At 36.3% G+C, this 23,792-nt stretch overlaps 1 long non-coding RNA gene across 1 annotated transcript in view; it reads left to right on the top strand.

Moving 5' to 3' along the window:
* LOC149747892 (uncharacterized) overlaps positions 1-23,792 on the top strand; it is an 87,191-nt gene that overhangs the window by 50,202 nt on the left and 13,197 nt on the right. Inside the window, exon 2 of the long non-coding RNA XR_016395204.1 lies at positions 22,916-22,993. This is a non-coding gene — a long non-coding RNA (uncharacterized LOC149747892). The remainder of the gene's footprint in view (positions 1-22,915; positions 22,994-23,792) is intronic.

The raw sequence follows: 23,792 nt of genomic DNA, 5'->3' as shown, positions 1-23,792 counted from the left end.
CACAGGGAAGTGTCCCTATTGTTGGGTTGTTTGGTGGAGGTGAGAGTCAGTGAGGGCCTGTGTCCTCTCCAGCCAGCTGCTTTGCCCACTCAAGGACTATTCTGTCCCGTCTCTGGCCTCACACTCAATTCACCACTCAACGGCAGAGAGTTAACCCTGAATTTCCCTTCTTTGTCATGATGTAGCAAACTTTTGGAGTACACAACATTTTCTTCTTAACATTGACAAATACACATTAAGAAAAGAAAGAGCATCTGTTCTTTAAAAAGCATCATTTATTGTAAAACTGAAAATAAGTAAATCAAATAGTTACAATTACAAATGAGAGAAGGGTGTTTTTGAGTCCAGGTTTCCATTGCTAAAATAAAAGTTTTCAAAACATTAATTTAAGGATTGTCTGAAAGTAAGGGAGCAGATATTTCTTCTGGCATTTACCTTTAATTATGACATTTATGATAATCTGTTAAAATTATTATTTAGTAATGATTTAGATCAGATTCTAGTGGCAGTAACCTTTGTGACTGCTTTCTACAATTTTAACATGGAAATAAAAGTATGTTTCTATTCTTTCCTTGTGGAGGTATTATTGGACAAATGTCCTTTGTTTGCACTGCAGGTTTGTAAGAATTATGGAAAGCCTTGAGAGGTCTAGATAGGGCATGGGACCATCATACAATGAGCTGTCTGGCTTCTTTGAATGTATATTTTAATGCTTTGCACTCTTTTGGATAAATGTAATTTCAGCACATGACCTAGATGGGTTGAATATAGGGTATGGATGGCAAGCAAACCCTTTTCTTCCACAGTTCTCTCTTTATTATGGGTTCACTGGTGAGATATGAGAACTGATTTAGATCTTAAACAGCAACTTATACTAACATAGAAATCCACTGAATCAGTGGGAGTAACGTTTAAGAGTGACCTTCCTGAGGAATTTTCTAGGTGCGCTATCATCTCTAAATTATTTAGTAATGTGGTTCAGATGTACGTGTGTGTGTTTTAAAATAAAACATTGGCATATAAAAACAACTCACGTTGTATTAGACTTCCATCTTTGATACTAGCAGTGGTATTGACACATACCAAGTGAAACTAGTTAAAAGAATAATATTATCTTAAAGACCCTGTAGATATTATTATATCTTTCACTATGGAAAATAAATGACATGTAAGAATAAAACATTCTTTCTCAAATCCTAGAGAGCTCATGAATTTTTAAATCAAGTAACTGTTGTCTATTTAAAAAGTATTCGGTGCCATAGAAACTCAAACCTGTTGAGATTAGATTCTTTTTTTTTAATAACGTAAAAGAAAAATGTCATGCAAACTAGGCTGATGGCTATTTGTCAGATGGCTACGTGCTCTGTAATCTCACAATTTTCTCTACAAGGAAAATGTTGAGAGTGATAATGTCTTTTTTTGACTGCTTGCTCCTAGAATGTTAAACTTTACACTAATATACTTCACCTACATTGTTTGTACATATGCAAAACAATTAGAAGAATTTTTATCTTTAGCACAATCCATGCCAATATTTTTCTCCTGAAATATCAAGATAACTGAGACGAAACTGGTATTTCGGGAAAACGCTTAAATTATCTAACCAATTGCTTTCCTTCTCTGCTTCACAAACATAATTATAAATTTTTTAAAAATCTTGAATATTTTAGCTTTCTTTTCTTATATTTTAGCTTTAGGTCTGTCCATTTTGTGATAAGAATGCTGTTTCATTTAAAATTATATCCAAAAGAGTGGGATCAATTTGGCCAACTCATCCTTTTATTCCTGGTTTTCTATAGTTGTTTTCCTTTCAAGGCATGTTTGGTGTGATGTCCTATTTCAATGAACAACTACCAGGTCACAAACCAAACTCAACTGAGAGTTGCAAACTTGTGGAAACACAAAACTTAAATGCCTCTGACAAAAAGAAAGAGGGTTTTTAAAGGAGTAGGCAAGGCATAAGTTATCATGAGGGCTGTGGGTAACTCTATAGTGTAAGTAGCCATTGACCTGTCCACCGAGTTACTGAAACCTCTCCGGGCGCTCCAGGAAGGAAAATAAAGTGTTAGTAGAAGTTTCCTGTAATCCCTCCTCATCATGACATAGGATCCCTTGGGAAACTGCTGCTGTTTTAAGATTTCTCTACTTGTATGTGGAGTGGTAATTATCTTCCCAATGTCATATTTTAGGCCCCTTAGCAAGTAATCCAACTCATTCTTACTCAGTTGCCATCTTCAATAGCAGGTCTTTTCAAGTTGCTGGACCTCTCCCATTCTAGCTTTACTTTAAAATGGGCTAGTTAAGGGACTTCCCTGGCGATCTAGTGGTTAAGACTTCACCTTCCAATGCAGAGGGTGTGGGTTCAATCCCTGGTCGGGGAGCTAAGATCCCACATGCCTCGTGGCCAAAAAACCAAAACATAAAACGGAAGCAATTTGTAACAAATTCAATAAAGACTTTAAAAATGGTCCACATCAAAAAGATCTTAAAAATAAATAAAATAAAATGGGCTAGTTAAACAGTCCATGTAAATGTTAAAATTTAACAGACTGAAGCTGCTTCTTCAAAAGCCCAAATAATTTATAGATTGCATTAATTAAGTGAAATCAAACAACAACAACAACAAAGAATTAGATTTAGTACTTTAGAGATATTATGACAGCACTTGAATTTTCAGCAGCTTTATTGAAGTATAATTTATATACCACAAACTTCACCCTTGTGATTCAGTGATTTTAGTAAATTTATAGAGGTGTACAGCCATCACTATTGTCACAATCTAACTTTAGCCCATTTCTGTCACTCCAAGAAGCTCCCTCTTGCCCATTTGCAGTTACTCCTCACTCCTGCCCCCAGCCCCAGGCACTCACTGACCTGCATTCTATGTCTATAAATTTGCCTTTTCTAGACATGTTGTATAAACCATAAGTGATATAAATCAAACATTATGTGATCTTTTGCATCTTCCTTATTTCACTTAGCATAATGTTTTTGAGGTTCATCCAAAATGTAGCATGTATTAGCATTTTATTCCTTTTAATTGGTGAATGATATTCTTGCATTTTAATTTTTAACTGGGTATTCGGCATAGCATGGAAACACAGACCCAACCAAGGGGCATAACTTTGACTTTAGTGTTAACAAATATATTTTCAGTGTTTTAAAGAGAAGCAACAAGGTAAGTACTTTCCTTTCACTTTTGAAAACCACAATGGAGTATGATGACTAGTTCCTCATAGTTTTTACTCAGGTTTCTTATGAAGATAACACTCAATTTGTTCTAGGAAGGCTGTAATGGAGAGAGTCAGCAGCTTTTTCTCTATATAAATAACTCCTGAGAGAGAAACTATGTTCCTATTTACACAGACACTGGCTGGGATATATTCCACTCCCAGGCTCCCAGGTTACATTAGGTTTGAACAAAGAGGAAAAAACTGAATAACAATACGGAAAACAAATGCTTACTATTATACAGCAGGGAAAATTACATGAACTACAGTTACACTCAACATTATGGATGAAACAATGTTGAATGAAAAATCAAACCATAGAAGACTACATACACTATGATTGTATAGGGATATATATACATTATATAAAATATTATATAATATATACATATTTAATAAATTATATAGAAACATAAAGGGAGGTTGAACACAAAATTCAGAATACTGATTTTATCTAGGGTTAGTAAAGGGATGTGACTGACGGAACGCAAAAGTAAATTCACTGGTGTGGGCAGTGTTCTAGTTTTTATGTTGAATAGTGGTACTAGGTGTTTGTTGTAGTCCATTTGGTCAGCTATAACACAATACTATAGAATTTGCAGCTTATAAACAAGAGAAATTTACTTCTCACAGTTCTGGAGTTTGGGAAGTCCAAGATAAGGCACTGGCAGATTCTGAGGCTGGTGAGAGCCTGCTTCCTGGTGCCATGTTTGCACTGTGTCCTCACATGGTAGAAGGGGCTAAGAAACTCTGTAGGGTCTTTTTTATAAGACCACTAATCCCATTCATGAGAGTTCTGCCCTCATGACCAAATCATCTCCCAAAACCTCACTGCCAAATACCATCACACTGGGGATTAGCTTTCAACATATGAATTTTTGGGGGAGGGGACAAGCATTCATTGCTATAGTAATGTTTTTTATTACTATGTTTCATAACTTACATATGTACTGCACAAATTTCTTTTGCATGGATCAAATATTGTACAATTATATCATTGTATGATATAACCATGAAATAAACTGGATACAACCCCCTAAGTTTTATGAAGTTCATTAACTTACTATGTCTTCTCAAATAACACAGAAACAGATTTATATTTCTAAGAAAGCCATTCTTTGATAGCATTAAATATTTCAAATATTACACTCAAAAGAAAATCTACTAGCCACTCTCCATCAGTATGCCAGGAAGAACTAGCTGTTGAAGGTGATAACTTCAGTGAGGCCAAACAATTTTTTACCGACTGAATATCTTTGGAGCTCACTGCCTTGGGGATTGATTATCCTCTTCTCTTTCGCATTCACCTTTTGGGACTTTTCACTACTCATTAAGCAGCTCCATTAGAGAGGAGGGAAAGGAAAGGAGAGGAGGTGAAATCCAAACCACCCAATGTTATTACAGTGTTGGTTAGCAAGCTGTTCTGGTAAGAGCTATAGGACAGACGCTGAAATTAATGGCCATACTAAATTCTTTTGGTTATTTGTGGAATTCAATTTAAGATGTTCTTTCATAACTTATTTAGATAGAGTCCCAAATAAAAATAAGCCTTTATGTGAGTTCTGTGTCAAGTGACAGAAAACCCATCATGATTTAAAAAGCAAAGGGAAATTTATTGGTTCTTACAGGTGAAAAGTCCAAGGATATAGATGGTTCAGCATATTGAGGATTAGTGCCTAATTTCATCATTAGAATTCAGCCCATGTTTCTCTGCTGCCTTCTGCTAGGTTGATTTCTTTATCAGACTCCAGATGGAATCAGAATTGCTGGCTGAAGGTCTAGTTACACCTCCTCCCATGTATAACCTCAGTGGGGAAAAAAAAAAAAAAAAAAGAGGGAGCGATCTTCTCCCAAGCTCCAGCAAAAGGTCTCATGGCAACTCAACAGCTCTGACGGGCTCACTGAATATCTCCCAAATTTAATCCTGAGATAGTCTCTGGTTACCAGTTTTCTTTAGTCTTTCCCCAAGGCACAGATAAAAATCTTGAGTAGGTCGTATCTGTAACTCCCCCTCCAACCCCTTTCACCTCTTCTCACCCTTGTAATCAGGATTCTTTCCTTACCAGTATTCTGAACTTGCTCTTTTTAGGCCACCATCAAATTGCTAGTCCTAAAACAATGACCTTTCCCTTCGTTTTCATTCTCTTTGGTTTCTTCCTGCAGCATTGGTTGCTGGCTTATTGTTGGTTTATTATAAAAAGTATATATAGTTTATTACCATTTACCCAAGTAGTGCATAAGTATAGTTTTATTGCAAAGCTTCAAACAAAGTAGAAGTATCTTAATCAAAATAAGAAAGTCCTACTTCAGACTTTTCTCAAGCCCTCTTTTTCAGTGTGGTGATCAACCTGAAAATCCTACAAGTACTATATTCTATGTATATCTATCAATCAATCGATCGATAGATAGCTCCAGATTTATAGATATGTGCAAGAATATATATATAGATCCTACATTTGTATTATGCAATGCTTTTCATTTTTCTCTTACATTATTTGGAATCATAATATACATAAATCATAATATATAAATATATATATATATATATATTTCTGTGATTTACTTGTAAATTTAACAATATGACTTGGGAATCTTTCCATGGTAGCAAGCATAGATTTACCTCATTCCGATGGTTGTGTAATAGTCTATGGTATTACTGAACCATAATTTAATTATTTGCTGACTGATCCATTTAGGTTATTAACATTTTGTTGTTGTTATTTCAAACAAGGCTACGTCACTTTCTCTGTATATATTAAAATTATTTTCCCTTTGTTTGGATCCTGTGACACTATGTACTTTATGTTTGATCCTTTGTTTTATTTTCACTGTCTTCTTACACAAATCACCTAAATATGGGCATTTCTCAAATTTCTGTTGCTGGTTTTCTCATTCCTTTTACATTGAATGATCACATCCATTTTCAACTCTTTATTACCATTTCCCTACGCAGTTCTCCAATTAAGTCTTTACTCTGGATTTAATTCCTGAAGGCTAGAAATGGATTTTCATATGCCTCCTGGTCATTTCCATATGGATATATCTTGCAGGCAACACGTCCAAAACTAAACTCTTTACTTTCTCCTTCAAACTAACTTCTCGTGTCACACTGATTACTGATAAGAAGGAATAATTGGGATTACAGTGAACCAGATTTTTCAGAGGCTTCCAGCCTTATCAAACCAGCCCAGGCACAAGTTATGCAAGATGAAAATACGTTTTTACAATAATGATAAAGAAAACCTTAAAAAAAGCATCAAATAGAGAAAATAACTAAGGTTGTGAGATGTCAAAAATTATTTGTCAGAGCCTTGTATTCTTTGAAAAATTATGGTGGTTAAAATCCAGCCATCAAAAGGGGCCCAATCAGATAACTCTGGTTAGGGTTCAAGTCGTTGTAGATGGTGTGAGCAGACACTGTGCCCCATTCAATTGGTCAGTTGGTCAACAATCCAGATTAACCTTGGCTGGTCTGAAAAAATAGCCTTTCTTTTCTGAGTCTTGTAATATTATTGTAAGAAGTGTTGACATTCAGTTGGTAAGTACAAAGATGGCCATGCCATTGGTTAAAATTCAATACTTCCTTTCATGTCAGTAAATACTCCAGTCTTGTCACCTGCCTCCTCAATCCTGCGTTGTACTTCCACAGATCTCCCCGGCTTTATCTAAAAGGGTTTATGCCTGGGACAACTGAAAGGCCAGGAAAGTTGGGGCACTTAGGAGCTTGCTTTAGTACTACAGGCACCCAATTCTCCTTAGTTAACAGTACAGGTTGTTAAATATTTTGAATATCATCTGTCTAGAACTTGGAAAATTATTTTTAAAATGTGAGTAAGTATAGGGAAGATGAAGGAGCAAATTTAAATTCAAGGTATTAATACATTTTAATCCACTTAAGTATAATAGGAAGTTTTATAATCATTGTGATCATCTGTGTGAGTTCTTCGAAGTGTTTAAATATATCTAAGGTATTAGCTTTGTGATTTCAATTAAATGAGAATTTTGATGAAGTAAATTTGAAATCATTACTGAAATGGTTGAATTACTTTGTTAAGTTATAGCTTTTGATTTATTAGTTGTATAATAGTGTTTGCTTTTAATAAAATTGTAAAATCAATAAACTGAGCAAATACAACATACAAACTACAGGGATTATCCCTGTTTCAGAAGGACTCTTCTTAAATAAGTAAAATAATGCTATCAACACCTGTAACAACCCATTCTTGTTGTCCAACCCTCAGGCTCCTTTTTCTAGTCTGCAAATATATATTAGAACTTTCCATGTGTCAAGTAACATACAAGGCCCTGTGGACTTTATCTTGTTCATCTTTATCGCCATCTTATTCATCAGGTTGGAATGCAAGGTGCTTCGTTAGCCACAGCACACTGCTTAGGGCAGCAGGCTGTAGCTGCAAACTGCAATCAGCAGGTGCAATGTTGGATTTCTTTTTTCTTCCTTTCATTTCACACACGTTTTGAACTAAGGCATTTTTCTACTAAAGCTGTTTTTTAGATTTAGGTCTGTGCTCCAAATATAAGAGTTTGGTTTGTTGACCACAAAATAGGTCTGAAGCAGAAAGGGGTCCTTAGTGTATTGTGACCCTTGTCTTCTTTCCATGAACTGGCTGCTCGAGAGAAATGGGTACCTATGAGAGACAGACTAGCACAGCCAGGTTTGGAGCCAGATGGACGGGTCGTTCCCAGTTGTGCTTCTCTCTGGCTGTATGAGCTTCGGCATAATTAACCTCTTTTAGTTTCCTAGAGTGGTTAAGAGGACTAAGTGAGATTACACACACACATACACACACAGAAATTAGCACATCCTAAATTCTCTATGAGCATGACCTCTTGCTGTTACATATTCTATCTTGTGTTTCTTATATGCTCCAGGTTACGGTTCTTTTTCTTCCCCTTTCTCTAAGTGAAATATGCTACTTCTCTGATCATTTAGGTGTATATCTTAACCTAAAGTTTCTAGAGAAATTAATCATTATAGTCAGCAATGTGAACTTTTAGTGAATTGTAAGCTGCGTGTTTGAGCAAACCCACGTACCATGAAAATCTTTGTATAACAAAATGACTATAAAGCCATGGCTTTAATTTATGCATTTTAATAAGCATTGACTAACACAACAATTTCAAGGCAGTTAAAATATTTGAGCTCTTAAGATCTTTATAACACAATTAGAACTGTATCATTGTTATACTTTTTTTTTAAAATTTTATTTATTTATTTATTTTTGGCTGTGTTGGCTCTTCGTTTCTGTGCGAGGGCTTTCTGTAGTTGCGGCAAGTGGGGGCCACTCCTCAGCGCGGTGCGCGGGCCTGTCACTATCGCGGCCTCTCCCGTTGCGGAGCACAGGCTCCAGACGCGCAGGCTCAGTAATTGTGACTCACGGGGCTAGTTGCTCCGCGGCATGTGGGATCTTCCCAGACCAGGGCTCGAACCCGTGTCCTCTGCATTGGCAGGCGGATTCTTAACCACTGCGCCACCAGGGAAGCCCTCATTGTTACAATTTTGATGAAACTTTTAAGCTGTGTTATACAGTTATAAGAGTACCTTTCTCCCATATGACATTTAAAGAAGTTCAAAGCAAAGAAATATATTAGAAAAATCAATGTCCTGTGCCTTTTAAAAGACCAAATTTCACTGTGACAGTATTGTGTTTTACGTTCCTTCAATGCATTTGGTAGTTTTATAGAAATACAGGTTTATATATACCCTTTGTAATAATTCTTTCTGCATTCATTATTAAGAATTTACAAGATTACAAACTCATTTCATCAATATTAGCCTCCAAAAGTGATATTTTTATTTAAAAGGCAGTAAATAATTTGCACTAAAGTGTGAGGGACTGGCTGATCTACTCTTAGGAATTACCTGTTTATTAAAAGCAAATGTGGTAATAATTTGAGAGACTTCTGATTCGAAGGGAAAGAACTACTGTGTACCAGGAGGGTTCAGGGCTTGACGTGTGTCATCATGTTAAATCCTCATAATAACATTTTTAGGTGGATGTCACCATCTCCCTTTACAGACATAAAACTAATACTTAGGGTGATTATCCACCCAAGTTCACTCATTCAGCAGCAGGGAGAAGCTGATGGAATCCAGGTTTTCCTGACTGGTATTTCTCCACTGTTTCACACTGCTTCCTAATTACCCCTTTCTGATAGAAATCCTTCTCAGTGGAGTAATTGCCAGGTGGCTTTCCTTGTCAGATGAAATGGTATTCTCTCAGACGTGGATTCTTGGGGATCCATCTTTTTATAATTGTTTGAACTATTTCAGGGACATGGTTTGGTGTCTTTGTAATATCTGCAGATGCCTGTATTAGTTTCTTAGGTATGTATACTAACTTCTTAATTATGCTCACCTTTTCATGAGTCTTGAAACTGAGATACTCCTGTTCCCATGGTCATCTCTGTTCCCAAGCCATGGACACAGATCATGTGAGCCTCATTCCTCTGGAAAAGCATCAACTACAGAAGCCAGAAACTCAGGACTGATTCTCGACATTTCTTTCTCTCTCACCTTCCATAGAGGATAGTCTATCACCAAGTTCTGTTGATTCTACCTCCTAAAAAGCTATGGAATCTATTCACTTCTTTCATCTTCCCAACCAACATTATTGTTCAAGCTACCACCACCCCTCACCTTAATAGCTGCAACTGGATTTGTTCAAAGTGGTCCTACCACATCCTTTCTTGCCCCCCTCTATCCATTCTTCATGATGCAGCTGGAGTGATCTTTGAAAACATGAATCTAATGAATTCAGTTCTCTGTTTAAAATCCTTTTTTTCTCATTCCTTTTTTTTTTTTTTGGTGGGGCCAGGATATCATGCTTATCATTGCTAAGCTAAAGACAAATAGTAGTTTTTGGTGAGAGGTAGATCTGAATATGGCATCTTCACTGATGTGGTGATACAGAAAGGAATAGTATCTTCCATGCCTTTTCTCATAGCTTGACATTATGAAAATTTACTGTGTCCGGCTGTGGAGATAAAAATGCATAATTTTGAAGAAAAATATGATATAGTAAAACTCAAACCAGATGAGGCAGATGAGGACCAATAGTCCTTAGAAAAAATGAAAAGTTGTCAAGACCTTCCACCACACTCCTCACCAAAAAAGCAACAGAACTAGATGATTTTATCATTCTATAGTCTCTAAAGAACAGATAACTGCATTTACTTAACCAGTTTCAGAGAGTAGAGAGAAAAATTTTCTAAGTTATTTTTATGAAGCGAGTATAATGTTGACACCAAATTTTAAAAATGCTATTATACTTGAATTTGTAATAGCCATTCACCATGCCCAAGAACTCTATAGTCTATTTTTGTGGAAATCGTCTCAAAGATCCTAAACAAAATATGAGTAAATAGAACTAAGCAGCATATGAACAGACTAATATGATACATGTAAGTGTACTTATACACTTTTATATGTATGAACACAATGATATTTAATATTAGGAAATCCATTAATATATTCATTACGTTAATTGGTCTCAGGAAAAAACCCCACAGAGTCACGTCTGTATGTGCTAAAGTCATCTGATAAAATTTAACATTGACTCATTAAAAAAAAAACCATAACTAAATAGAAACTTCTGTAATGTGACAAGGAACTAGACACATTCTCATTGAAGCCAAGGACAAAAAAATTATATTATCTCTACTATTATTCTTTATTGTTCTAGTAGTCTTAGCCAAGGCAATTATACAAGAGGAAGAAATGGGTTAGTAAAACTTCATCGGAGAGAGACAATTTACAATTCTTTTCAGGAGGACAATGCATAATTGTTTATAAATGTTTTCAGATGATAAAATTACATACTTGGGTAATTGAAGAGAACCTACTGAAAAGCTACAGAAAGAATAAGTGGCAGTTTGTAAATTGATACATAAAATCAACAATTTTCTTAATACAAGTAACAATCTGCTAGAAGAGATAAAAGAGGAAAAGTTTCCATTTACAATAATAACAACAACAAAGAATTAAACACTTAGGAAAAAATTCAAAAAGCAATGTTCAGTATCTAGTAATAGGAAATATGTATTGAGCACTTACTACGGCTGAACACACTTTGTGCTTTGAGGAGCTTCTCACTGAATTCTCATTACAACTCTCTGAAGTAGGTGTTATTATTATTTCTGTTTTACTCATGAGAAAAAGGAGGTACAGAGTGTTCGTGTAACTTGCTCAAGATCTTATAAGTTTAAGAACATATACTTTTAATTCACAGAATACAGTTCCTTCTGGGCAGTGTAATACTCACTGAGGAACATTTTTTAAAAAACTGGAAAAGAAAACCCACCATGAAAACTTATATTTCTCTTGGTCTGAAGACTCAATATTTTGAAGACATCAAGTCTCCCTATTTAATTAATAAATATAATGTACTATCAATACAAATACAAAGAAAAAAATTTAAGTTAGATAAACTGGATTTTATATTGCCAGATATATTCCAAAAAAGAATATAAAAAATAATAAGGTAATAAGGGAGGAATGGTGCCCTATATTAAAATATATTATAAAATTATATTAATTTAAATAATTGTGTGTTGGCACCTGAGTAAACAGACACATTGTTGGAACAATATGAGGAATGTAGAAATCCAAATATAAATGAAAATTTGATTTTCGAAAATGGTGTTATTTCAGATCAATGGAAAAATACATTCCTTAATAAACTGTGTTAGGACAAATAGGCTGTATCCTTACTTAACTGCTTGAACTCAAATAAATTCTAAATGGACTAAAGATTTAAAAGTAAAAAATTAAAACTATGAAACTAGTAGAAGAAAAGTGAGAAGCTTTTTAAAAATTTAATTTTAGTGTGTGGGGGGGAGGCAGGGGGGCGGTGGCTTTCCAAGCAAACATGAAACCTGAAAGCCATGAAAGAAAAGGCTGATAAATGTGCTTCCATACATATTTTAAATATAAACAAAATCAAAGCACAGATTTCAAATAGGAGAAATACTTGGAAGCACATACTAGAAAGAGGGCTTATTTCCTTAATCTATTAAGAACTTTGTGAACCAATATGGAAAAAGCCAACAACTCCAGTAGCAACATGGATAAAAGCATGAAAAGGGAAGACTTGCTTTCTAGCACATAATCTTTCTGTAGTTTAAAATTTCATATATATAATATAAAATTTTTGAACAAAAAAGTAGAATATCATTACCCTGTGATAAACCACCTGCATATATATCTTCTGAGATATTTTCTATAAATATATTTTTTACAAAACATTGAATTGTATTTTATAATCATTCATTTTGTTATCTTACATGTTATCAATATCTTTGGATGTCACGAAATGTTCTATGACGCAACTGAATGGCAAAATCATTTTTCCTGTTGTACACATTTGTTTCCAGTTTTTTGTTATTATAAGCATTCCTTAAATAAGAATCCTTATCCACATCCCATATGATATTAATTCTTTATGTCAAACAACTTCCCCGAAATAGAATTGCTAGGTTAAAGTGCATATGTATTTTTTAATCTTTAAATAATAATTTTGAACATTTTTAGATTGTTCTAATTTATACATTCTCAGACAGTATTTGGGAGTAGTTTCATTGATTTCTTGTCAAAATTGTGGATTACCATTTTAAGAAATCCTGACTAATAAGATCACTGAAAAATGTATCTTATTATTGTTTTAATATTATATAAATGATTACAATGAGATTGAATCTTATATATACATACAGACTTTTTTTTTTTTTTTTCCTCTTGTGATGTTAGGTATCTACTTAGAGAAAATAAATGCTGTGCCTATTTGGCTAAAATAACTATCTGGGCTAGAAACAAATGATCTGATCATTTCAATTTCCATAGTCACTGTAGTAGGTATTCTTGCAATCAGTTTAAGGATAGTGTCACAAACAGTATCTTAACTCTTAAGTAGTTACTATTAGTCAGGGAACCTACATATGCAGATTCACCAAGCAGTCATACAAGAAGAAAAACCTGATGAGTCATCACAAAATTTGGATGGTTCGCCAGTGTTTTTGCTGATGGTATAGTTTTTCAACCACTTCCTATACGTTTTTCTTATGATTTCTTTCCATAACAAACCTGATAATTTAAAACTCTCCCTTCAACGGAGCTGGTTTCATTTCCAACAGTCAAGGGAAGACACAAACAGCTCGGTGTTACATAGTCAGTTAAACCAAGGTGGAAGAGGGGGAGGGTGGGCACAGTGATAAATGAGCAGTCATTTCAATGTTTTCTTTCTAGAAGAAATCAGAGCCAGATTACACATTATCTCCTCGCCCTGACTTTTAGCAAGATAGATAGCCACGCAAAATTTTCAGGTTCAAATAGTCTCCATCAAAAGGGCGAAAACCCTCATCTTCTGGCCACACTGAACTTTCATCTTTTTAACTGAAGGGATCCGATTTCTCTTACTGAATAAGAAAGAATTTATTCAAATGACTCTCTCAGTGTTAGGTCTTTAACCAAAATAAAGGCAAACGATGAAAGAAATTAACATCACCGCTTGATGCAGAGCTTTTCAGAGATTGTCCAAAAAGTGCTGTTTCAGATTCTAAAAAGCAAAGTGATCGTGTTTACTTGTCATCAGTACTCCGAGTTCCTGTTCAGAATTCTGCATTTTAGGTGTCTGGTCTTACATCGTTGCGTTACTATAATACATCGTTGGCCTTAAAGCTGAGGCAACAATAAATTACATTAAAAGCATACACTGTTAGGAAAATAAATCCTTTTGATTGTATTTCAAGTTACAAAATTACCTATTTATCTTTGCCGGTCGATATTTAGTACAAACTTCTTTGTTTTGAGAAGGTTTTAATGTAGCACTTCATATATTAATGACAGAAATAAATTCTAAGAAATAAATTAAGATTAGAAATAGAGAATGAATGAATTGGTTTGTTTTTTCTCGTTAGGTGTATTAACTGTAAAAGCAAACGCTGTAGGCTTTTGGAGCGGATCGACTGCAGAATCGGCGACACCAGGGTCTAAGTTATCTTCAATTAGGGACCAGTGAGTACATTAGGTTGCATTCCATATTAGGTGGAATTAAATTTCGGGTTCAAATCGTTTGTCAGCGCTCTAAAAACCCCAAACGACCTCTCTGATATATGACCCGGATGCTGCCAGACCAAACAATTTTTACCAAAGTGGGCCCTCCAGTGTGGGCTTAGAACTGGGTCACCTGCAGGGCAGATCTCAGCTTTGGTGACCTTCCCGGAACCTGGGGAGAAGGTTCCGCCGCAGAGGGAGCGGAAATCTCCCTTGAAAGGGCCTGACGGCTGCAGCCCAAACCCCTCCAACCGGGAGAGGGTATCCGGGCGGGCTGGGGCGGGTAGCTGGCCGCGGCACATCCGCAGGTGGAGATGCGCATCTCCGCGGAGGTGCGCGCAGCTCTGGGTAGGGAGCAGGTGGGAGGATCCCGCTTTCCGCCCCAGCACCGCCCGGGGTCAGAGGGATTGTCCTCTCTAGCACTGCCCAGTCAATTTGTCAAGGACCCGCATCGGATAAATAGCTGTCTCCCCCAGACCTGTATAGTGACTAATCCAAATAAATCGCAGTCACTTTTCCTGAGCGCTTCAAGCGGGCAGCTGGGCTTTAAAGGCTCTGCCTCCCAGACCTCCAGGGAAGACTGGCCGCGGCCACTGCGCACACCTCAGCGCCCCTGGCCCGCCCGGGAGCCGCAGCCTCCTCTCCCGCGACTTGGGACCAATGAGAGCGGTGGCAGCCCAGCCCCAGCGCGCTGGCATGATCTGCCGGCTGGAGTTGCCCTTTGGGGTCCCCGGGGTGAAAAGCGAGGGTGAAGCCTCTCATCCTCCTGTGGACTTGTCTGGAATTTTATCCCCCTGGCCTGGTTTGAAGATCTCTCCTCTGGGATCTTCTTTACTCCCCACCTTTCTACCTCTTCCGCTGCTGCTCTAAGCCTCAGAAATTCGAAATATCTTCCGCATCTCGTTTGAAGCTTTTGGGCCAGTCAATCAGGATCTTTACCGGTTTCCTCCGAGATTTTTAAAGCTTTGATCCCCAAACTTACAGCTCCATCTCCCCCACTTCCATCCTTTTTCCTCTGGGATCCCTCTGGATGCCTGCTCAAAGTACCTGCTGGCGCCAGAGGAAATTCACTTGTAACAGATACTCAGCGGGTGTAAAACCAACACTCTGCTTCCGGGGTCATTTTCCTCCCCACCTTCTGCCCCATCAACTTGTCGTTTAGCCAGCGCCAACACCGGGAATTATTGTGAATCCTGAGTGCAGGGCTGGACAATTTGGAACCACTTTAATAGACCCGATGATTGCTATTTAACACGTTGTCTCCGGGACTCTGCTTTGTGCAGCCCTAGATTCTTGGCATCTGTGAAATGAACATGAGGCCCAGGATTGGTCCACAGGTAGCTGTTATAAAGGGATCCAGCGAGTCTTAAAGCTTCAAAATATGTAAAGTAAAAGTGAACTATTCCATTTGCTTCCAAAACCCTTACTGGAAAAAAAAAAAAATGCTGGGGAAAGCAGAAAATCTCACTCATTTTATTTTGGTGTTAAACTAGAAAGATTTAGGCAACATAATTTTACAATGGATTTATTCCCAGATATTATTTACATTTCATGTATAAGGTGAATCATTGATGAAGATATCGATGTTTTATGAATGTTTACCACCAGGAGGTTGAAAGACAGACTTTCTTTTCCTAAACATTTGTAAGAGCATCAGGTGTGTTTTATTTGAACAAATAAAATGATTATTATATCATTTCTTTTCACAAAAGCAAAACCTAATAGTCCGATAATGTTTTGTGACTGTTATAACATTTTGCTTTTCAGTTCTACCTAATATCTCTTTTATTTTTCAAATTTTACTCTTTATGAGTCATTTGTCATGCCCATGATTATTATGTAAAGCTCTTGAGCTTTATAAAACACTGGAAAACTATGTGCTGTGTTTATATTTCTAAACATTTAAGTTTGTTGGAGAAATAGCAGATACTTTTAGGTAATTTTATTTGAAAATTCATCTGAAAATTGTTGTCTTTCAAAGATCTTTGTCTGGATTTGTTTTCTGCTTGGCCCTGACTCTGTGCTGCTGAGCAGAGCTTCAGGTCTTCAGTAAATGTTCACAGAACTCATTTTGGTTGATAGCTAAAGAGGAAAGCCTGTCCAAAGGCCCTCACTTCAATTTCCCTGTCACCTAAAACACCTTGAGATTAGCTCAGCTGTCGTGGGGTGCAATTTTCAGTCAAGATCTGTGACGCTTCATAGTTTACTTTCTACTGTGGCATCACTCCCATGGTCATGAACTTCTGGAATGCTGTTGAGCAGAGATTTTCCCGTTTCATAAATCATTTTTGGAGATCTCGCCTGATTTGTTAGTCAGAGACGGAGTTTAAACAGTGGTCAAAGATAAGGTACAGATCTACACTGGGAGTTCATTAAGATCTTCCTGTGGGAAAAGATCTGCCATATTTCAGAGATTTGGAGTTTTTCATGGAGCCAAAAGTGACATACGATTTTTGTTACTTGAGGTATTTCTCATTTACAAGGTTTTCCAGTTTGTGTCTCTGCCAAAAAGAAATGGCAGAATATATCAGTGTATGAAATTTGTAATATAAGGACAACATCTTCTAGGTTCTAGAAAAGCTAGGTTAATTTTACAAATACCAAGGCAGACATATGAAATACTCCACAAATTAGAGCTAGACGTCAATGTTATAATTGCTGTTTCTTGAACCTTTTAGAGAGCATGAGGGAGGGACAAGGAGTAGGAGGGAGTTTCTCAGGATTTTACCAAATTAGATTTTTGAGTTGTCCATTATGGAATTTATTTGACAATTAAACTGTGCAAGGTCAGTTAACCAACTGAATTTTCTTTTCTCACTCCAGAGTATGTCGGTGGGTGACAGAGCATAACAGTGTTATTTCAGATATTATTAACTTATCCTGAAAATAAGTCATTTTTGGACACCAGTCAAGGTAAATGATTAGCTTCAGGTTAACGCTGACAAATATGAGAACAAAGCCTCATTTGGGTTAAGTTGAAGCAAATTATTCTCCTAGTAGAACAGGAAAATGACAACAAAAAAGGAATGAATAAAAGATTAAGACAAAAAAAATAATGCCAGTTTGATCATTGTATCACTTGTGATTTTTATCTTTTGACACAATTTTTTTTTTTTTTTTTTCGGTACGCGGGCCTCTCACTGTTGTGGCCTCTCCCATTGCGGAGCACAGGCTGCAGACGCGCAGGCTCAGCGGCCATGGCTCACGGGCCCAGCCGCTCCGCGGCATGTGGGATCTTCCCGGACCGGGGCACGAACACGCGTCCCCTGCATCGGCAGGTGGACTCTCAACCACTGTGCCACCAGGGAAGCCCTTGACACAATTTTTTTAAAGTCTGTCATACTTTATAACTTTCTCAGATTTTTTTAAGAAGGGAGATTTAAAAAACTCCTTAAAATAGTTTTGAAATACAATAATTATCTTTTCAAAAAAATAGAGTTGACAGTAATTTTCTAGTGAATTTGTTTAGAAAAGCAAGTAGACGATTGTGCCTCCAAATAACAAATCTAAGCCCAGATAATTACCCAAACCTCCCATCTGCTTAGAAAAAAAAACAACAACTTTATTGAGATATAATTCACATACCATACAGCACAAAGTGTACCATTCAAGGTTTTTCAGTATAGTCACAGGATTGTGCAAACATTACTGCAATCTAATTCAAAATATTTCCCTCCTCACTACAGACAAACCCCCAACAATTAGCAGTCACTTCCATTCCCTCCTTCTCACCCCAGCTCTAGGCAGTCACTAAGCTACTTTTCTTTACAGATTTGCCTATTCTGGACATTCCATATAAATGGAATCATATGATATGTGGTCTTTTGTGACTAGATTCTTTCACTTAGCATAATGTTTTTGAAATTCATCCACATTGTAGCATGTATCAGTACTTGATCCCCTTTTATGGTTGAATAATATGCCACTGAATGGATATACTACATTTTACTTATCCATTTATCAGTTAATGAGCATTAGAGTTTACATTTTTTGACTATGGTGAATAATGCTGCTATGGACACTTGTGTATAAGATTTTTTTTAAATTTTATTATTATTTATTTTTTCAATGTATTTTTGGCTACGTTGGGTCTTCGCTGCTGTGCTCGGGCTTTCCCTAGTTGCAGTGAGCGGGGGCTACTCTTCATTGCGGTGCGCTGGCTTCTCATCGCGGTGGCTTCTCTTTTGCAGAGCATGGGCTCCAGGCGCCCGGGCTTCAGGAGTTGTGGCTTGCGGGCTCTGGAGCGCAGGCTCAGTAGTTGTGGTGCACGGGCTTAGTTGCTCTGCGGCATGTGGGATCTTCCTGGACCAGAGCTCGAACCCGTGTCCCCTGAATTGGCAGGCAGATTCTTAACCGCTGCGCCACCAGCGAAGCCCTGTGTATAAGTTTTTGTGCCCCACTCTGCTTTGATTGTATATAGTGTCAAGCACTGCTTGATCTGTATGTTCCTGTGATAGATAGATGGAAATTTGCTTTCTATCTTGAAAGAAATAGAAATCTAACCCCATTTTTTACTGCCCATTTACCAGATTGTGAATTGTTTTCCATGACATATTCATACAATTTATCTCTAAGAAGCACTGTAGGAGTAAAGAGTTATTTAATTTGTCTATTCATTTGAACCAGGTAGAAAAAAGGGCACTGGAAAACAGAAAAAAATTGTTTTTTGTTTTCAGATAGTCAAATTAATAAAGTTATCCAAATGAAACTATATGCAAGTATTAGGATCTAGCTATATTTGCTTATGGATTTTCCATCTGGTGCAATTTAGTTGATTTTGTTGTTGTTGATTGTGCTAACCCTAAAGTCTTGTATGCTTGCTTACTTACTACTGTAATTCTCATATTCCCACAGAATATTCATTTTACACTTTAGTTTTCTTCTTCCATTGGGTAAACAGAGCCTCTTTAGCCTTTTTTGGTTTGGTTTTATCAGTGAGCACTTGATTTCTATGACAGCAGGCTCATTTGCATTTTTAAGGGGCTGGGTAGAATACTTATGGTGTTCTGCCTTGCAACTGTGATGAATCTGGCTCCAACGTGTATTTTAAAATATTCATTGTTTGCAAAGTAGAACTCCAAGAAGAACAGATGGCACGATATTAGACTGAATGGACAGCAGTTAGCACTTGTACATGTTCTCTGTAAAAAAGTGTCGTCCAACAGATATTTATTGATTGCCTCTCAACACAGTGCTGATATGGTTGATGCGGATGAGTTTCTTCTATTTGCTTTTTATGTAACTAAGGGTTTACATTCTTCCCACTAAAATAGATAAAGTACTGCTCAAGACTGGGCCACTCTTTGATTGTGGCCTCAGTTGCGAGAGACTAACTTGCATAATATGTTTAATTATAACATCCAAACATGAGTATTAAAATCTTTTTGTTTTAGGATATTATTTATTACATAGATTTATTACATAGATCCACGTAGCACCTGCTGGAATACCTGAAACCTTTTTGGAACCAAACATTTCATGGAACCAAATTTGTAACACACAACAGTTTACTAGCTTTGAAATTCAGTTGATTCTGTTAAGAAACCATGTAACTAACCTAATTCCAACTGAATTAAGGTTTACATTGTGTAGAGTCAGTTACAGTATAGAGCTGGTGGTTGTTACTATGTAGTTAATAATAGTTAATCATTGTAGATAACTCTGAAAAAGAAAATCCCCTTTGGTAGCATCTGCAACACTTTTGCAAAAATCTCAATGTATATGAGGTTTCAAAGGAAATAAAGTAGATCTTATTCAATTTGCAAGAAGGCTTTTAAAGAGGTAGATTCTAGTTATTGAGACTCAGCAGTGGCAGTAGGGTTAAAATCATAATTCTCCCCAAAATGTCATTAACTCTTTTATAACCTAAAACACAGGCTTTCCTGAGCTATGTGAGGTTTAGAGTTAATGCAATGCAATGAGATTCAACAGGACTTTGGTGCTTTCCAATTCCCTTTCTCTCCTGTGTCATTTCGATTAAACGCATTTATGTTTTAAATCCAGACACAAGCTATATCCTTTATTTTAAGGTCTCTTTTTAAAAATATGTATAGGCAAGAAGTGGCTTTGGAATTGGGTGAGATTAGTGGCCTGAGAATGGGGTTTTAGATGTGGCAGCATGAACTCCTGGGGTATGAAGTTCAGATGAAGACACTCCATTCCGTTAACTTCTAATTGGTCAAAACTTTTGACTCCCTTTTCCTGCTCTAGCATTTCAAAAGAGGTCCTGCACAGTCAACATCCCCCTGAGCTTTGGAAAGTTTGTTTCCAAGTGTACTGCCCAGTACAAAACATGTTTGGGTGCTAAATAGTGTAGGAAGGTGATTCAGTGCAATGAAAAATGTTAATTTGATGAGCCTGGGTATCCCAGGCCTAGGAATCTTCATTACAGAATGATTCTCCGATAATCTTCTTTGCAAGAAAAGAAATGAGACCTGACTTCCTTTCGTGGATATGCACAAACTTAGTCTTTCTTGTAGCTTTATATGTTTATCTTCTTAAGTATACAGAGATTTATAACTCCATGGTATTTACTTATTGCAGGACAGGTGGCCTCCTGACAAGTTGTCTTCAGAATAGGATACAGTAATTAATCTTATTATAGATATATTGATATTAGTACCATACAAATCACTCTCTAAAACCATTGTATAGACTGTCTACTGGCTTCCAATTAAACTTAAAAGACACAAAGATAAGTGAATAAATAAGAGAATGAATGATGTAGTGAATACAGGGTAAAATATAGGCATCTGTTGTCTATATAAGAGGGAAGGAGATAGTTAGCATGGTCTTTGGCAATCTAGTTAAGTAATTTGCGTTTTATTCTAAGGATACTTATCATCTCTCTCTCTCTCTCTCTCTCTCTCTCTCTCTCTCTCTTTCTCCTTGCACTATGTTAGTTACTATTATTATCTGGATAGTTAAAAAGCTTGGCTACTATACTGTATAGGTCAGCAAGAGAATGAGAAATTGGAAAATTAGCATGTATCTCATTGGGAATTTCAAAATGCTTATATAAGTCTTTTAAAGATACTCTATTGATGGATGGGGACTGGATCTTGAAGAAAATATAGAGAAAATGACAAAGCAACCGGAGTAAACACTGATTTTCCCGCTGTAGGAACCTGGGCTCTGAGTGTTTATAAACTATAAAAAGTATCCTTTTTCTAACTTCATTAGTTGAATCTTCTATGGTAGCGTGTCATTGCCTAACTAACATCATGACTATCCAGTAGGTGTCAAATATTGCTTAAATAATTGCCGTGTGGCCAGACATAAAACTCTGTGCTTGGTGTGTGTGTTTGTGTGTGTGTTTGCACGTGCACACGCACGTGTGGTGGAGGAGAAGAAGGAAGAGGAGGTGGGAGGAGGAGGGGAAGGAGAAGAAATAAAAGATCTTGAACTTGCTACGCTCTAGTAACTAACAATACAAGGTGTACAAGTGCTCAAAAGGAAGTTTCTTGTTCAGGATTATAAAATTAAAAAAAAAGAAATTTATTAAGGTATTAATTTTGTAATGGGAGAGAGAATAAACTCAGTTTTCACTATAAATATGGTGTTCTTTTAGCAGCAATCGTTACAGAATGTCAGCTGAGTACCACTTAATTTTTTTTCCTCTGAGGGGAGGGAGATATCGTACCTTTTGTTTTTATTACTGTCTCCATATGTTCAAGAGCTGGGCCAGGAAACTGATGGTGTTTAATCTGCCACAAGTTTTTGGGAAACCATGATTCAAAATTTCTTCTTTTTTTAAAATAGCTGCATTTTATTCACTTTGGAAAATTTTGAAAATGCGGAAAACGCAAAGCAAATGATAACTACAGCCATGTTTTGATTCTGAATTAATCTTACAATAAGATTAGCTTTTTTATCGGTGACCTTTCAGTGTCTGGTTGAGCACTTATCACTTCCTGTGTATTCACATATGGTGGGAAGACTACACATCTCACTGGGCAAAATAGGCATGAAAATAAATCCTCTAAAGCTTCCATTACTTTGCAAGGGTAAACAGAGTTGGCATTAGAACAAATAGACAAACATTTGTGTCTTTTATTCTCTAATTTTGAAACTAAGGGGAATATGTCCAGTCAGTGATAAGAGATACATGTTGTTTTATTTTAGAGGAAACAAACCTTTAAAGAACTATCTGTGTTCCTCTTAGTTGTAAAAATTTCAAAATATGTACTAAAACAAGACATAATAAATTATTGTTGCTTATAGTTCCTTCTTACCAGTGCAAAGAACAGTGGAAAGCTGAGGAATTTATTTATTAGATCCACTTTGTTGTGAAATAAAAAATAACGCCCTTTAAAACTGTGATTTTTTTAAAAAGAATTTCAAATAACCCAAACCTGCCAGGGTAAACGTGGTCTACATTATCACCTAAAGCTTAGGGGGAAAAACATACACCATGACTATTAATTTGAAATAAATACTCACCATTGTGCATGCTTTTATAAGTCATTTAAGTCAGAATTTCAAAAATTGAACTATGTACCACTGAATATTAACTGAGCAATTCAGATTAGCATGACTCTTGTGGTTAATATTTGCAGAAACTTCTAATAATTATCAAGATGGCCTTTATTTGTTTTTTCTTGCCACTGACCCATAGGATATACGAAAAGAAAACAGATCAGCCTCTTTCCTGATAAGAAGAGTAACCAAGAAGGCCATCTGCAAGAACTAAGTGGTGAGTAATTTCTTTTTTTAACATGAATCGAAATATTTTAATATACATTACCTTGGGCAGATGAGATGTATGATTTCTTTAAATAAGTTCAAAGACGTTTATATAAAAACAGTGAACAGAGGCACGTTACTTTATCTTTTGAAGAGAGAACTAGTGAAAATGGAAATTCCAGAAATGTCTGTTTCTTAGAACGAGATCAGTTTAAAATTTTCCAGTGCATAACAAAACACTTAAAAATTTTTAAGCATTAAACTTAACATACCATGTTTTAGAAAATACATAAGAGCAACCTGGATTTAGGGGGTTTAGACCAAGTCTTTGAAGTATCTTAAATCTCCTTGAGACCTAAAAGATTGTTTATAACTAACGGTTGCTTTGTAAAAACAATGTTGACGAGATGTTTTAAAATTTTCCTGTTAAATTTTTATGAGAATATGTGGGGTTGAGAAAAGGGAGCATCTGTATTGCAAGATGATTTCATAAAATTGATTTATGTAATCTCAGAAATGGGGAACAGAATGCTTAGCAGGAAAGAAATTTATCAGTGGGTTGTATATGTGAAGCAAATGAAAATATGGAAAGCTATATCAGCTTAGATGGGCCTAATAATTTCTGAATATTAGTATAAGATTAGTGATACAGCATCTTTAATAGATTTTTTGTGGGTCTTTTTTGTTAGGACAGTGGAACCCAATACTGGGGTGCACATGACTGAGAGGGAACTGTCAGACTATTGGATATATCAATTCCACTAATATATATTTTTCTGCAAAGTTTTGCTGTTAGAGTGATCAGGTTT

Source organism: Delphinapterus leucas, chromosome 12 (assembly GCF_059928025.1).
Source record: "Delphinapterus leucas isolate spDelLeu-1000000601 "Yukka" chromosome 12, BTC_Dleu_Yukka2, whole genome shotgun sequence".
Taxonomy (NCBI): Eukaryota; Metazoa; Chordata; class Mammalia; order Artiodactyla; family Monodontidae; genus Delphinapterus; species Delphinapterus leucas.
Note: the sequence above shows the minus strand (reverse complement) of the source record. Positions and strands in the feature narration are given on the sequence as shown.